Raw genomic sequence first — 14,659 nt, 5'->3', positions numbered from 1 at the left:
TACATTGTTCCATTTTTTCAGGGCCTTCCAAATAGCAATTGTTTTGTTACATTATGTGCAATTTCCTTTTTATTAAAGTGACTTTTCCTAATATCCACGGCACTGTATTGATCTCGTAATGTTCTTCAAAAAGAAACCTGTTTTTACTTCATCTCCAGGTCTTCAATGGACTCATTGAGTGTGGCCATTGTACTAGGTTCTGAAGTAGCTAGCTTAGAGTTTGAATTAGTTGATGGATTTCTTTGAGCAGCATTTCTTTTACTATCCTCTAGTGTAAGTATGAAAAGAAAGTCCTTGTTCCTGCCAGCCTTAATGCATGTGACTAGCTTTATGCATGAGTAGTCCCATTACATTGGCCTCCATTCAGTTACTTGTACACATAGGCAGGGCCAAGGTCCAAGAGGAGAGAGTCTTTCAAAAGTAGTAACATTGAGGTTTTTAGGTTACTTAGGGTGGCAGTCCTTATTCTCATATATTTTCACTGATGTTACCATTTCTCCTGCAAGATTTTGGCCTACCTCCATGGTAGGGCTGGCATCATACTCTACTCTGTTAGCACAAGCTAGATGCACATGTGGGCTTCCAGAAGCCCAGAAGGTTTTGTAAACCCAGAAGCGTATGTGGAAATAAAAATGTGTTCATGTGATAAGGTATCGGAAAAAATAGTAGAAATACCAAACCAGGGTGTGTCAGCTGCTTTGAGATGTCTGACCATTTTCCAGGCTTTACCATCTGTGGTAAACAGATCAGTCAAAGTAGTCTCCTGTCCAGAGAGACATAAGCAATCTACCTTGCATTTACTGCAAATGAAAAACAAAATGCTAAGTGGTAAATAAGACCAGTTGGTATCCTGTAAGTTTACAGCCAGTGATATAATGTGCTGCTGTCTGTACCCTTGGTTACAGCCACTGCATTGTCCTTTCAAGCCACTGTGAAATACCTCTGACAGAGATGGTTGGTCTCCTCCTGGCACGGGTAGGAGACTGCAATGGGAGGGTTCATGTAAAGACACTTTGAGCTGCAGCGCTCTTTCTTCCAAAGAGAAGGAGACTCTACTATATTAGACCACAAAACAGCGAAACAGGATCCTAAACTGGGGGTTGATCCAAGTCTGCTATTTTGGTACATGTGATGGCCACAGTATAACCAATGCAATGAGAAAGCTCTGTATTTCCACTGCCAAGCATCCTCTCCCTTCAGCACAACTGAATGACCAAGAGATCAGGACTAGGAAAACTCCTGGTGAAATTGATTGATTTGAGTATTCCTGTGTGACCTAAACTCCTTAGGTTGACCTTTGAAGAGAATTTCTCACGAACTTTTCCCATATCTTAAGAAGACTCAACTTCTGTAATCTAGTACTGTCTCTTCTATGCCACTTCCTGTCTCTCAGGCTGACCTGAGCCAACCTTTTCTCAACCATTACAGTCAGTGATTTCTTTGCCCTTCTACCTCTCTCTGTTCATCTCTCTCCTATTTTAACTTCCTTTTGCATTTTTCTCGCAGCTAGCAGGCAGTGATCTGTGCTATGTCAACATGGCTATGTCAATTGCTGGCAAATGCAATTATTGTCATTGGAAGAATAAATCCGTTTCATTTTTAATTGTATTGGTGACACTTCTATATTTATTAACAGAATGTATAAAGTAGAAATAAAATATAGAACAGAGATTAGATTATGTTTTTGTCATGATTCTTTAAGCATATGTTGGCTACTGCAAAGGGCTGCATATTTTAATAGGTGCAGAACTGGAATACTGGACTCTGTCAGAGTGGCTGGGGCAACGAGTAAGGAGCTGCTCAGGATCAGATGCTTTCCCACAGTCCTGCCTGTTCTTCATTTACAGTCTGTGTAGGCAAAACTCCTTATCAGGAGGTAAATGCAACAAGCTGTGAGCAAGGCATAACCAAGCTATTAAGAAAGAACTGTGGATTATATCCTTTAATAACTCTTCACTGTAAACATAATTAATTTATTATTACAAAGCTGTAGGATTGTGTATGCCATATGTTTGCTGTCTTCAAACTCTAGATGATCAGTGGAGAAAAATCTATAACTCCAGTGGCCATAGTATTTTACAGTCCCACAATTTAAGCCTGACTTTAACATTATCTAAGCAATTTAAAATGTTCTATTTGCAGAAGATTTTCTGCTTCTGACAGAGAGTTTCTCTTACTGCAGGATCAATACTAAAGGCAGTACTGAGAGTAGTATGAAAATATCATAGTGTTCATTTTTATCTTCTTCCTCAGTGGAGCTCCTGGACATGTCAGCACTTAACATGAAGTCTTACCTGTCTGTGCAAACCAACTTTTAAGATCATCCAGTTGTGCCTATCTTTGAAAGCCTTCACAGCTTTGTCCCACACCACCCTGAAGCTTCCTGTCCATGTGCTGAGTCCTGCATGACTATGCCTTGCCCTTTTTAGCTGCTGTTTTCCAATCACATCCACTTGTTTGCCCATCAGTTTCTCATATGCAGAGTGCAGCTTCTTCTCCCCAGAGTCTATACACAAAATACTTTATTCCCGATACTATGTGAAGAGTCCCTTCCCCCTCTGTACTTGTGCTTCTTCCTTCAAAGAAGGACAAATATGGGTTTAATATAACATGATTATCCAAATAGTCAGCTACCACCTCAACCACTGAGTGTATTTTGTCTCTTTCTTTTCAATATTCCTATGTCTTTCCATTATAATGACCTAGAGAAAGAGACCATGTGCTTTTCTTATTGAAAAATGCCCAGAGAGCACCGCTGTGTGTGCTGGCAGGTCAGCAATAACCGAGAGAATATTTTAGCTCAGTGGAATTTTTCATTTGAGAGTGGGAAAATGCCCTGTTATTTCATTCTTGTTTTTCCCCTCTGGCTACCACACTTGACACTAACTGATTTTCTGCATGAAAAGGGATAGAAGAAACCATCCTGTCCAAATCAGCTTGATATTATGGAGTTCATTGGTTACTATAGCTGTTCCTTTTTCACGTGGCTCATGAAGGGAGTATCTTATTGTGCTTATTGATCAGGGGTGCTTTGTAACCATGAGTGAACCGAGTTTCCACTTTTAAAATCAAGTGTATGTTTAAAATGTAAGGAAGTTGGAAGTATCTCAAAATGTAACAATCTAGCATTTCTCAAAAGAGATTTTAGAAATTAGCCGAGCATACATTAATTAATAACTTTATCTCTATTAGTAGTTTGTGGATTTTTGACCATTTACTCCAGTGAATAGGGTTTGTCCACAGGGTACAAGACCTTGCTGTCAATCTTAATTCAGATGACCATAAGATTATAATTAATTGAGCCTGAAGGGCTCAAATATTTTTTATTTTAATGATAAAATTATTTAAATGTTCTTTCGTGCAACTGAGGTTTTGTAGTGCTGTTTAAGGGAATCACAGCACTGCCTAAAATCATTTAAAACTGCATGCAAACAAATATTTGTACACAAGGTGGTGATGTTAGCAACCAGCTTCTTTTTATTAACACACAATAAATAACAACATATTGTTTTGGCTCTGAGGTATCTTCAGCTAATTTTGGATACTTGTATAAGGACAGATCTGAAATATTAGCAAGAAAACTGTGAATTGGCCTCAAGATATCAGTGAAAGAATAACTGTGGAGCTTAAAAAGTCTTCATATCTTACAGAGTTTCTCAGTTTTTTGTGACATAATTGCACCATGGAAATCATATAAAACTTCAAACATAATGATGGTAAAAGCAACATGTATCAGAAAAGGTAGCTAATGCAACCTTTTATTAAAGATATCTTTCATATTTAAAACATTTCTCATTCTACAACTAACTGGTTTAAAAATAGCAGCAGTTAAGATTGGCTGAGAAGGAAGTCTTTCTTTTTAAACTGACATGGAACAAGGGTAGAGCTAAAACCAAGGAAAGGGGTAATAAATAATGACAACAGATGTTTGTAAACCTTTTGCTCCTGTGTTCACTGTTTCCATGTGTTTTCTTGTCTTGATGTGCTGTCAGCCTCCTCTCACCTGGGACTAGTGATATCTTATCAAAGCCTAAGCAGTTCCTCTTCACAACAGGCAGATAATAGTGCCTTTCAATTTATCATACTAGAAGTCTAAAAGAACCATGGGAACGATTGGTCAGGTGACAGTTTGATGGACAGTTTGACAGCCCTTAAAGCATCATGGGAAATGGTTGTCACCTGATTCTTCAGAGCAGCTGGGGAGATAACCTTCAGCATGACAGGAAAAACAAAAATCTGAATATTTGTGTAGGGTTTGCTAACAGCCGTAATGCTCACTTAAGTGATAATGGGGATGAATTTAGATTATTTGAAATGGAGTTATCTGAGCTGGGATCTGTTTAGCCTGTAAATGTTTTTGACATCTCTAACTGATTTTCAACACTTTTACTGAATATAATTCTTCAAACAGAGGTAATGTAAGGAGTGCAGATAGATTATTTGGTTTGTATTTTGTCAAACTCTCCACACAACATGTATATTGTCTGCTAAATGAAATCAGAAAAACAGAACTCCTAAAAAATTTTGTGTCTGGCTTTGTACCTTATTGTTCTGACTACCCAAAAAATCATCCTCTCCTCGTTATGAAATACACTGTGTCAGTGTAAACCAGGCAGATGTTTGCACCTGAAATCGTCCTCTCAATGGCCACTGCTGTGGACTCCTGCTGAGATTCACAAACGGGTCAAGTATTGACCTGACAAAGACCATATCCTACTCCTAGGTCAAGACAGAGGCATTTGAAAATGATGGCATTGCTGCCACTCTGGTTTTACTGCTGTGGGTAAATTCAAGATGCAGTTCTCTCGGTGGTGTAATTATGGTACTTCTCAGAAATGCTGAAAAAAAATATGAAAAATATGTTCACAACTATAGGTTTTGGAGGAGAAATGGCAAAAATTGGTTAAGTATTTGGGTTTTAGCTCCAAAACCTGGATACATGCTGCATCTGTGATACATTAAATCAATGTAGAGATCTCACCGTTGTCCTCCAAGAAGAACAGAAGGAGTTGATGTGGTGGGTGGACTTAGAGGAAGCCTATAATAACTAAACTGATCAGTGCAGTCAGGAGGACACACACTGGAAATCGTTCCTATACTAATTGTAAAATTACACAGCTGCTTTGAGCAAGTTGTGGAGGTTTCTCATCTTTCTTTTTCTATTTCTGATTGTTCCTTCATCCATCCAACCAAGATGCCATTGCATTCTTTCACTCTTCTCTCAGTATCACTGATGCCCATACCACCTGCAACCATCTTGTTGTATGGAACTTTCAGCTGGTATAATATCCTACCTTCTTTCCACTTCAGAGTCCCTCTTTGGAAACATGCTTCAATGCTTTTTATAATGAAGTTTGTAAACCACATATTTCTTTCACAAGAAGTCATAATGGCAACACTGTTATTCACTCTCTCCCCTGCTGAGGGCCAAACGGTATAGACATATATTTATGATCACTGGCTGACACAGAGTAATGCATAAATTAAGTAAATAAGACGGACTTTTTTTCAGCATTAAATTGATATTCTGTCCTTCTTATCTTTGCAGAGACAAATATTAATATATTGACAAAAGTTTTAACAAGCTGCAGACACTGTGTCAGAGTTATGCCACTAGAAATTTCAAAATTTCATTCAGAGCATCTTCAGTATTTGTAATGTTATGTGGAATATATTCTTAGTTAAATTATAAATAAAACCAATGATGCCCAGATAATTTTATGTATTTTCTATTTTAACTGTCAGTAAAATTTATGTATTCCATAAGCTGAAGCCAGTTTATTGTTGGGATTGTCATTTAAAAAGAGTAGTTTAGGATGTGGCTGTGTGCAATCATGCATAATGTGTCTCCTCAGTCATCCCACTCTACACTGACTGAATTTCAGTAGAGCAAGGTACAAGGTAATTGCATGCTGGTGGTGCCTGTGGATGTCCATAGCACTACGATACACTGGCTTTGGGCAGGCCATGGCAGATGGTGTGTTTGGATGTGGGTTTTTCCAGATGAAGGTAGAGAAATCTCTCTTTAGGCTTTCACAGCTTGCCATGTAAATGCTATTGTTCCGGTCAGCTCTGATTTATATCCAAGGCTATGGTAAGATAAAAAAGGGCCCTTACCCTTCTGTCACAAACTCGTCTTTGTTGAACTTTCTTTTGTCAAATAGCTCGTGCTCTGACTCATCTTTTTCAATACTATGCTTGGTTTCAGAACCCAGTATTGTTTTCCTTAAAACATACTTTAATTGCACAGTTAATATTTCCAGAGTAAAAATTGCAAGCTTACTATCTGCTTTAGATATTTTAGATCATATAATAGATTTCATATCATTTTTGCACAGTGATACTGAAAGAATCATCTAAGTCGGGCTTTTCTACATTGCCTTTTTAAATAATGGTAAAACCTCCTGCTGAAAATGAGTTTAACAAAATATCTCTAAGTTTATGCACTGCTTCTGCAGAATGCAAGTTGCAACTGAAGGTTTTTCCCTCTGTATTTTTGCAAACAAACAATGTGGTTGTCAGAGAACCTAATCAGTATTTGAACTGACAAACAACCAAACAAAAAAGGTATTTAGCAGGGCCTCTGATTTCCCTAATGACAGAAAATACCCATCAAGGAAACTCAGTAGCAGCTGCTCCATTGTGTTAAAGATTTGAAGATGTCTTCGTTTTGAAAAAAGTTTGGAGGGTTTTCTTTACTTTCACCAGAGAATATGTAAAGAGGCATTTTTATTTCTTTTTGGTGTGGGAAGAGAGAAATCAGTTGATTAGCCAACTTAATACTGCTTTTTGTGCCTCTGTATACTGGGCTCTTCAGTTTCAAGACTACATCTTGTGTGTCAGTTGTGACCAGATAATTGCTAATAACAAATACAACTTGCTCACTGGGCTTTCACATAACATCCATCTGGAAAAACTCTAACATACATCTCGTGGAAAAGAGGAGAATCCTCATCTAGTTATGGGTGACAGTTTATTTCTTATGCTGTTAACTCACATCCTCTCTACATATTAATTATTTTACTCTGACTGCTTTTAAAATTTAAGTCCATAACATCCATTGCCATAATGTGATGAGGCTTCCAGGTAGTTCTGATGAAATACGTAAAATATTTGAAGGTCGGGTGAACATTTAGATCTGTTTTTCCCCTGGGGTGAAAAATTGATCTTGTGCTAAACAAGATAGATATTGATAAGAACACTGATATTGAGTCCAGCTGAAATCAATGTTTTCTCATAACTGACTGCAGAATTCTTTAACATCTAAAGGAATTCAGTCGTAAAAATGTGAAGACTTGAATCATCAGGGTAAAGACAAAGGGTAGAGAGAAGTGGTGAATTGTAAAAACACAGTGAATGATTTGAACAAGAGAGGGAATCCAGGATAAGCCAAAAGTAGTCAATAAAACTGAGGCAGGGGAAATGAGAAGTAGTAAGGAGAGTGAAACAACAGATTAGAATGGCTTCAGTGAAGAACAGCTGTGTTGGAAGTAATAAGAAAATAAAAATCCCAGGCAAAATCTGGAATTTTGACTGGGGCAGAAAAGTGTGCTTGTCTGTCACAACCCTCTTCCTGGAATTTTACCAAGTGTTCTAGTTACTTTGTCTTCATTGCTTCCATGTGTTACGAAGACATGGACAGAGACTTCAGAGCTCCTTTTTTGTCGCTTTCAAATTGGCAGCAATATCTCATATCCAAAAGAATCAGTCTCCAAAGCAGTCCAGGGGAATGATGCCTGCAATGGCAGCAGCAGTTTAACCAGAAAATGAAACAGGATTTCTGTGTTTTGTCATTGTGCCATAAGCAACAGTCCTGAGATTGTGTAATTTGTAGTTCATTGGCAGAAATAGATATGCTTATATTCAGTTGGTGACAGTGGCTTGCTATATTCTGAATGGCTCTGGAATGAGAGGGAGGATTCTCAGTTACAATCTATGCAGCCATGATATCTGCAGTATTGGTGGCACTTAGGAATATTTGGAGGAGAAACGGGAGTGCTGTTCATCAAATGAGGTACTTGACCACTTAGTCACAAGTGCTGATGATTCCTTATAACACTTTTACCAGTCAAGAAGAGTGTAAGTAGGATTCACGCATCTTGGATGTGTATCATTTAGAATATTTCACACTTGGTGAGTGTTCTGAGCTTTAGAAAGAAGAAAAGAAGCAGCATTTGTTTGCTGGCATAGGATACATCTTCACAAGAGGAGCTTTGTGAGTGTATGTATCTACCTGTTCTTTTTTGAGGTACTTCACTGCTGCTTTTCAGTGTTTGGTGTTTTGCTGGTGACCTGTAGGCACTTATCTCCACGATGAAGCATTGTCTACCACAGACAGCTCAAAGGACTTGAATTCATAGTATGAGTAAGAGTTGAGCTATGAAACAATAGGGCACAGGTCTAGGCATGTCAAAGCTCGCAACTTCCTCTCCATTTTGGTCTTTGTTTCCTATTGTTGCTGTCAATACCCCTGCTTTTCTCTCTTAATCTCACGTATATTATGAGAAAGCAATGTATATATACATGTGTATGCCATATAAATAGATATACAAGTCCTCTAGATATGGGTTTAAAAAAAATAGTATTTATTATAGGAGTCCTCAGGATTGGATTGAGTTCACAGGTCTGCTTGAGTGATAGAAAATTCAGAGTGATCTTAATGAGGTGATGATTTCCCTAAAACAGTGGCTACATTGTCAGGTCTTGTTTGTTTACAGCTAATCAGGAAGTTAGGGTCAGAATTTAAATGAATCTACACGTTCACCCACATCTGCTTTTTCAAATCTGGGCAAAATGATTGAAGTAACACATCTGGGGAGGTTTGCAGTATTTGCTTTATCAACATCCCAGTAAGAAAGTATTAATCAGTTCATTTATGAACTCATTATTGTACCCTGAAGAGGACACGAAATCTATTTTAACTTATTTCTAGAATGCTGAATCTAAATTAATTTGTCTTAATTGAGACACTTTTTTGCATTTGATATTTGAAGATAGGATTAATTCACAGCCATCTGTTATCTTATCTTGCCTTAGTTAATGATAGGCCCAGCGGTTTGGGGAAATGAAATGAACAGGCACAGGGGTCACTGTCATTATCTGGATCATTTCATGTGATGCAAATTAAATCAGGTACATCATGGCAGCTAATACTGCACGTAATTCATTTAGTGAAGGCTTTCCCATTGATCAGTTTTAATTTTAGTTCAAAAGGCTCATACTGCTCTCTTCAAGGAGGTGTCTTAGGTACTAGCCATGTGCAAAGAGTAGGCAGGAGGTGTGGTAGCTACTTTCTCTTGTCCCATCTGGATTCTTTAGACAGTTCTTGTAGATTTGGGGTTTGATAGGCAAAAAGGGCATGTTGATCATGGATATTCTGAAAGGAAGAAAGGTTACCCAGCTAGCCAAATACTGTTAGGAGCTGCAACTGTGCAACCTGTTTGCACTTATACCTGGAACTGACATGCAGGAAGGAGCAGGAGTGCTGGAAGTGCAGCAGTATATGGATGACAGTAGGGTGATGTTAAATATATTGAATTCCAAAACTGACAATTACTGTGCAAATTTCAACTGTGAATCTGCAAACACTTCCATGACCCAGTGACACTGAATTGTTTATTTTCCATTTATTTTCATATTTAGAGGCATTTTCACTTGCTTGGCCTCTAATACATAGATTTTCTTACTGAAAAACTAAAGATAAGATTTTGGCTTTTTGTATCATTATGTCTGACTTTCACCACCTTGGTGATAAAAAAGAATCCCAGAGCCAGTGCAAAGCACTGCCAGGGCTGATAAATATCCTTCAGCAGAGATGAAAATTAGGCTCTTGACATGTTTCTGGCACAAGCAGAAACTTTCAAACAATATTGCTGTTATTATTTTGCTTATGAGAAGAAGCTTTTACTATAAGACTAAATCACTTATCAGACATTTAATTAAAGCTTTAGTGCTTTTCAGGTTGAAATCTTCTCTACTTAACAGAGATGGGAACTGAAAAGTGAAGTAACTTAATCAGTGTCCTATAGTGAGTCTTCAGCAGCTCTTGGACTTGCATGCAGGAATCCTATTTCCAATCTCATCTGGTTAATATCTTCCTTCTCATACTGACTGGAGCTATAGCACTTCCACCAGCATTATCCCTGTCTTGTACCTGTTTTTTCAGGATCAGCTCTAGTTCTGGATATTTCATTAGTATATACACATTTTATTAACTTTCTCTGCAAATGGCCTGTGCAAGTATTTTAATGTTCTCTTTCCCTGACTGAATAGTTCAGGGCTACACAAAATTTATTAATTTTATTATTATTTTGCTAATGCACAATAATTGCACAATCTTGCATATTTGGTAGTAAGCATTTTCACATCTGTGGCTGAATGATAGAAGCTAAAGCTGATATGGATTTTCTATTTTCCATCACTCCATATCATTTGTAAACTCTTTAGTTCTGTAAAAGATCTGCTTTAAATAAATAAATGTATCCTGACTAATCCTCTTTGAATAAGTGGAAAGCATTTAATCCCATGATTCTGTAAATCCAGGGTAGCTGTCAAATTGTGTGTTCATTTTTCTGCATTATCTAAATCGGTTTGTATCAGATCTTTCATTGACAACAACAGTTTGTTATTTGGATTAAACACCTCTCGTGCTCTATAACCTTTCATTTAAGAGCCATTTGCATCCCTTTTTTTGGCTGCTACTTCAATCATCTGTATTTTAACAGTTCTTTAGGAATATTTACTGCTAAATATTCACATTGCATTTAAAATTGCCTTTTTTTTTTCCAAATTGCTAACACTTCTTCAAGATCTGAAATTCAAACTATTTTTGTTTGTGTCACCAAGAGGCTGAATTCATTTATCAGTTTTCAATTTAAGAAAATAAAAATAGATGATTCATGAACTTCATTTCAAAATTTTGAAAAGTGGTTCATTAATTGAACAGCAGCTGGGGGGAAAAACTAATCAGCTCATTTCAACTGCAATAGCTCATTATCATTTTGTCTGATGAAATCTTTGGAGGCTGGTTTCATGGGAAATGGGTCCTTCACACTGTTGCCCCTCAACTGTCTGGAAAAAGGTCAGTTGCCCCCATACAGTAATTAAAGCTCATATTAGAACACGTGCGTCCATTTTTTAATTGCTAAGGACAGAAACCCTCTCGTTGTTTTGACACGAAGGAAATGTTTGGGTTCTTCCAGTTCTTCAGAACAGTTTCAATGGCTCATGCTGACAAGTAAATATTTCTGATTTCTGAAAACAGAGTAAATACCGAGTGAGAGGTCTTGTCCAAGGAGCTGTTCTTTCCCTTTATGTCTTTATTTTGACCACAGGGATATAAAGGATTGCACCTCCATTTTAGCTTGTACTATCCTGAGTTGGGCAAGACTTTAGTTTGGGAATCATGGAGCTTTTGGAAATGGTACATATAATTTAGGGCCATATGTTACCTCTTGAACTTCCCAGTCTTAATACCAGCGCTGTAGGACAGATCTTTTTTTAAAACATGTCTCCCAATAAAATAATAATGTAGATTCATAAATAAAAGGAAAATATGGAGAGTCAAGATTCTGGATTCTCTTCCCTATTCTTGTTCAACCTGGGACAAACTTTTGCCTTATTTTGAGATTATTAAAATTAAACTTTCCTATAACCAGTGTTGTGTTACGGTTATTTTTTTAAAAGTTCTTTGCAACAGCTACATGACATGCTTGAGAGATGTGTACAACTGTAATAGCCATAATTTTAGTATTGGATTTATAATGATTTTGCCAATGATGAACATTGTAGTAAAGTAACAAAACTCTGTAACTTTTAGAAAATAATTTCTAGGTTTTAATGTTAAAATAACCAAGCATACTTTTTAATTTTTCCTTTTTAATATTTCTACTAAATGAAGAAAACTTTTATTATTCAACTGTAGCTTTTGACATTTAATAACAGCATAATTATAAATAGAACAGTCCATTTTTTTATTATCTTGTAGACTAAAGAAGTTTATAAAGTAAGATATAAGGAAGTGATTGTTTTCACGGTTTCTCAAGTCTGTTATGTATCTGTGTAGTTCTTCTAATTCAAATCGTGCACACCAGCATAACATTATTTAGGTCATGGATAACTAATAAAAATTCAAAACCCCCGATGCACTACTTAGACATGCTACTTAGCCAAGTAGTCATTTTTATGAATTAAATTTATTGTACATCTGCTGTGAAGTAATTGGTGAAAGATCTTCCGCAAATTCTGTAATTAAAAATCACAAGCACTGAAAGTACTGGAAAGTACTGAAAAATAAATGCTTTGCTTGAGCTTCCACACTGATACATGATCTCAATAAGAAAGGTAAGGCTGGCTATAGAACTAAATTCTAGTTAAGATTGTTTAACTCCAATTAGGATATGAAAATACTTTTCTAAACTTTTTTCACAATAAATATTGGATTTCTTCCAGAAGAAAATCTGTATTTAGATTAAAAGCATGGTTTTCAGGTTAATAACTTTCTCCAGGAAAATTTATGTCAAAGCAATTCCTTTCTAACCTTACTTTTACACTGGGTCGGGTGGGGAGGACTAGCTGGATACCTGCTTAAATAATCACACTGTGTATATGTCTTTTGTTTTTAATACTTGGTGGAATAGCCAGCACAACGTGAAAAACTTGGAAAAGTTTCTTATGCTTCTCAAAAATTATAATTCGACTTCATAACAGCACAAAATTTGCACAACAACATTTATCTTTGCCTTTTCAATTCTGAACCACTGGAGTCCAGCGGGTTGTATTTTCTAGTTTCTCTCTGCCACCATGAGGGCAAAATTTTACTTTTCCTGGACAAGTTGATAACTTAACCTGACCTAAGAGCTGAAAATTATCAGTATTTGGAGTGCTTCATAAATACATACTCAAACTCTAGTATGGATCAGTAGAATGGTTAAATTGGGATCTCAAATCAATGATGAAAGTTATTGGCCTGGTCCATCTGGTTCCTCAGCACTTGAGGGGAAAATAAAGATTCTTCCAACTTCTCTTGGAAGCACGGCACAGGAAGAATGAAATTGTTTGTCCTGTGCAAACAATAAACACTAACTCAGCCCTAAACCCTTAGCACATCAAGTGGAAACTATTTATGTACACACAGATATGTTTGCCTGATACAATGTGGTATTTAGCCTCTTCTACTACTTAACCAGACTTACCAGGTTATAGAGGCATTTTCACAGATATTTAAGTAATGAATGATTTGCTATTTTTCTGAAGATATGTTATCTTATCCTACAAACAAGTAACTGTGAATTTTATGTATTTACTGTAGGAAGGAAATTGTTATTTAACTGTGGGAAGATGAACCAGAACTCAGGGATATTGCACAATAAATCATTACATTTGTGCTAAATAAATTGTTAAGTATACTATGAGTTTAAGTAATTTGTTGCCATTGATACACAGTTTCACTCTTGCTGCTCTTTGCAGTGAAGTACCTTTTCCACCTTCCTCCGTAAAACTCTGGTTTGATTCTGCCCTTCTGTCAGAGCTCTGGGGGTTTGTCTGGTTTACTTTCATTGTGCTCTTCAAAAGACAGCTTTGTGCTTTGAGCTTTTTCTAATTATTTTATTTTGTACTTATGTTGGTGATATGAAAAACAAGCTTGAAAAGAGTAAAATATAAGTAAACAAGAGTTTTTCAGCGACTTTCTTGATATAATATGTCAGGGAATTTAGTATGAATTTAGTTCTCCCCTCATAATTACCTTAATGATGGATAATTCCTGGCTGGGAAAGCCACACTGGAATTGGTTTCATACTTTGATACAAGCAAGTTCTATGGGCATGGCTACTAAATAGTGAAAAGATAATATTTCAAGACCTTCAAATAAGACTCGTATGCCATGATGATCTTTGTGCAACTAAAAGCCATTGGGATTGATCTCCTTTTTGCACACAGGAATGTGGCTAACCTAGTTAATTTTTTTATTGCAGATTCAGTGAAAATTACAAGCTGTATTCAAATACTGTGCTTTTCCCTATATATTGCATTACTTAAATATAACTTTTTCAGAATTTCAGAACATATTTAGTACGGGCATTATGTATTTTGTACTATTGCCTTGGAAGCCCATAGTGACAAATTGGTAATGGTCACATGAAGAATAAAGTGGCTTAAAATGTTCTGCTTATTCAGTAAACATGTATGAATTTACTGAAGATTTCTGTAAAGACTATAAACTTCTTTGAAGTTTTTATTTTTGCTACCCGTGGTTTAAAACACCACTTTTCTTTTAAATGCATGCCAAATTTCCAGAGTAAGGTATCTGTAATGGTTACTTATAAAGAGTGCAGCCTCTTCTACTTCAAATAGCATCATGACTTACTTCACCAATAGACACCTCTTTATTTCAAACAAGAGAAGCGTTCATTTAAAGGCTGCTGAGGTGACAGACACCTGAAGAGAAGCATCTGATGAAATGATGCAGGTGTGCCCAAAATTTGTGTTCTCATGGAACTTCAAAGCAGACAAAACTAAAACTTTAGCAGGTTTAAATTTATATAATATCCTAATTTTACTCTCACATGGCTGCGGTTTCGAATAAGCCAGTTTTAGTGTTGTATTTGTCCGGAGCATCAGAGCTGATGTGGCTGATGCAGCTTCAGCTTTGTGTTGTTGG

Source organism: Corapipo altera, unplaced genomic scaffold (assembly GCF_003945725.1).
Source record: "Corapipo altera isolate COAL_440 unplaced genomic scaffold, ASM394572v1 113, whole genome shotgun sequence".
Taxonomy (NCBI): Eukaryota; Metazoa; Chordata; class Aves; order Passeriformes; family Pipridae; genus Corapipo; species Corapipo altera.
The sequence above is the reverse complement of the archived record's forward strand: the minus strand, read 5'-3'. Positions refer to the sequence as shown.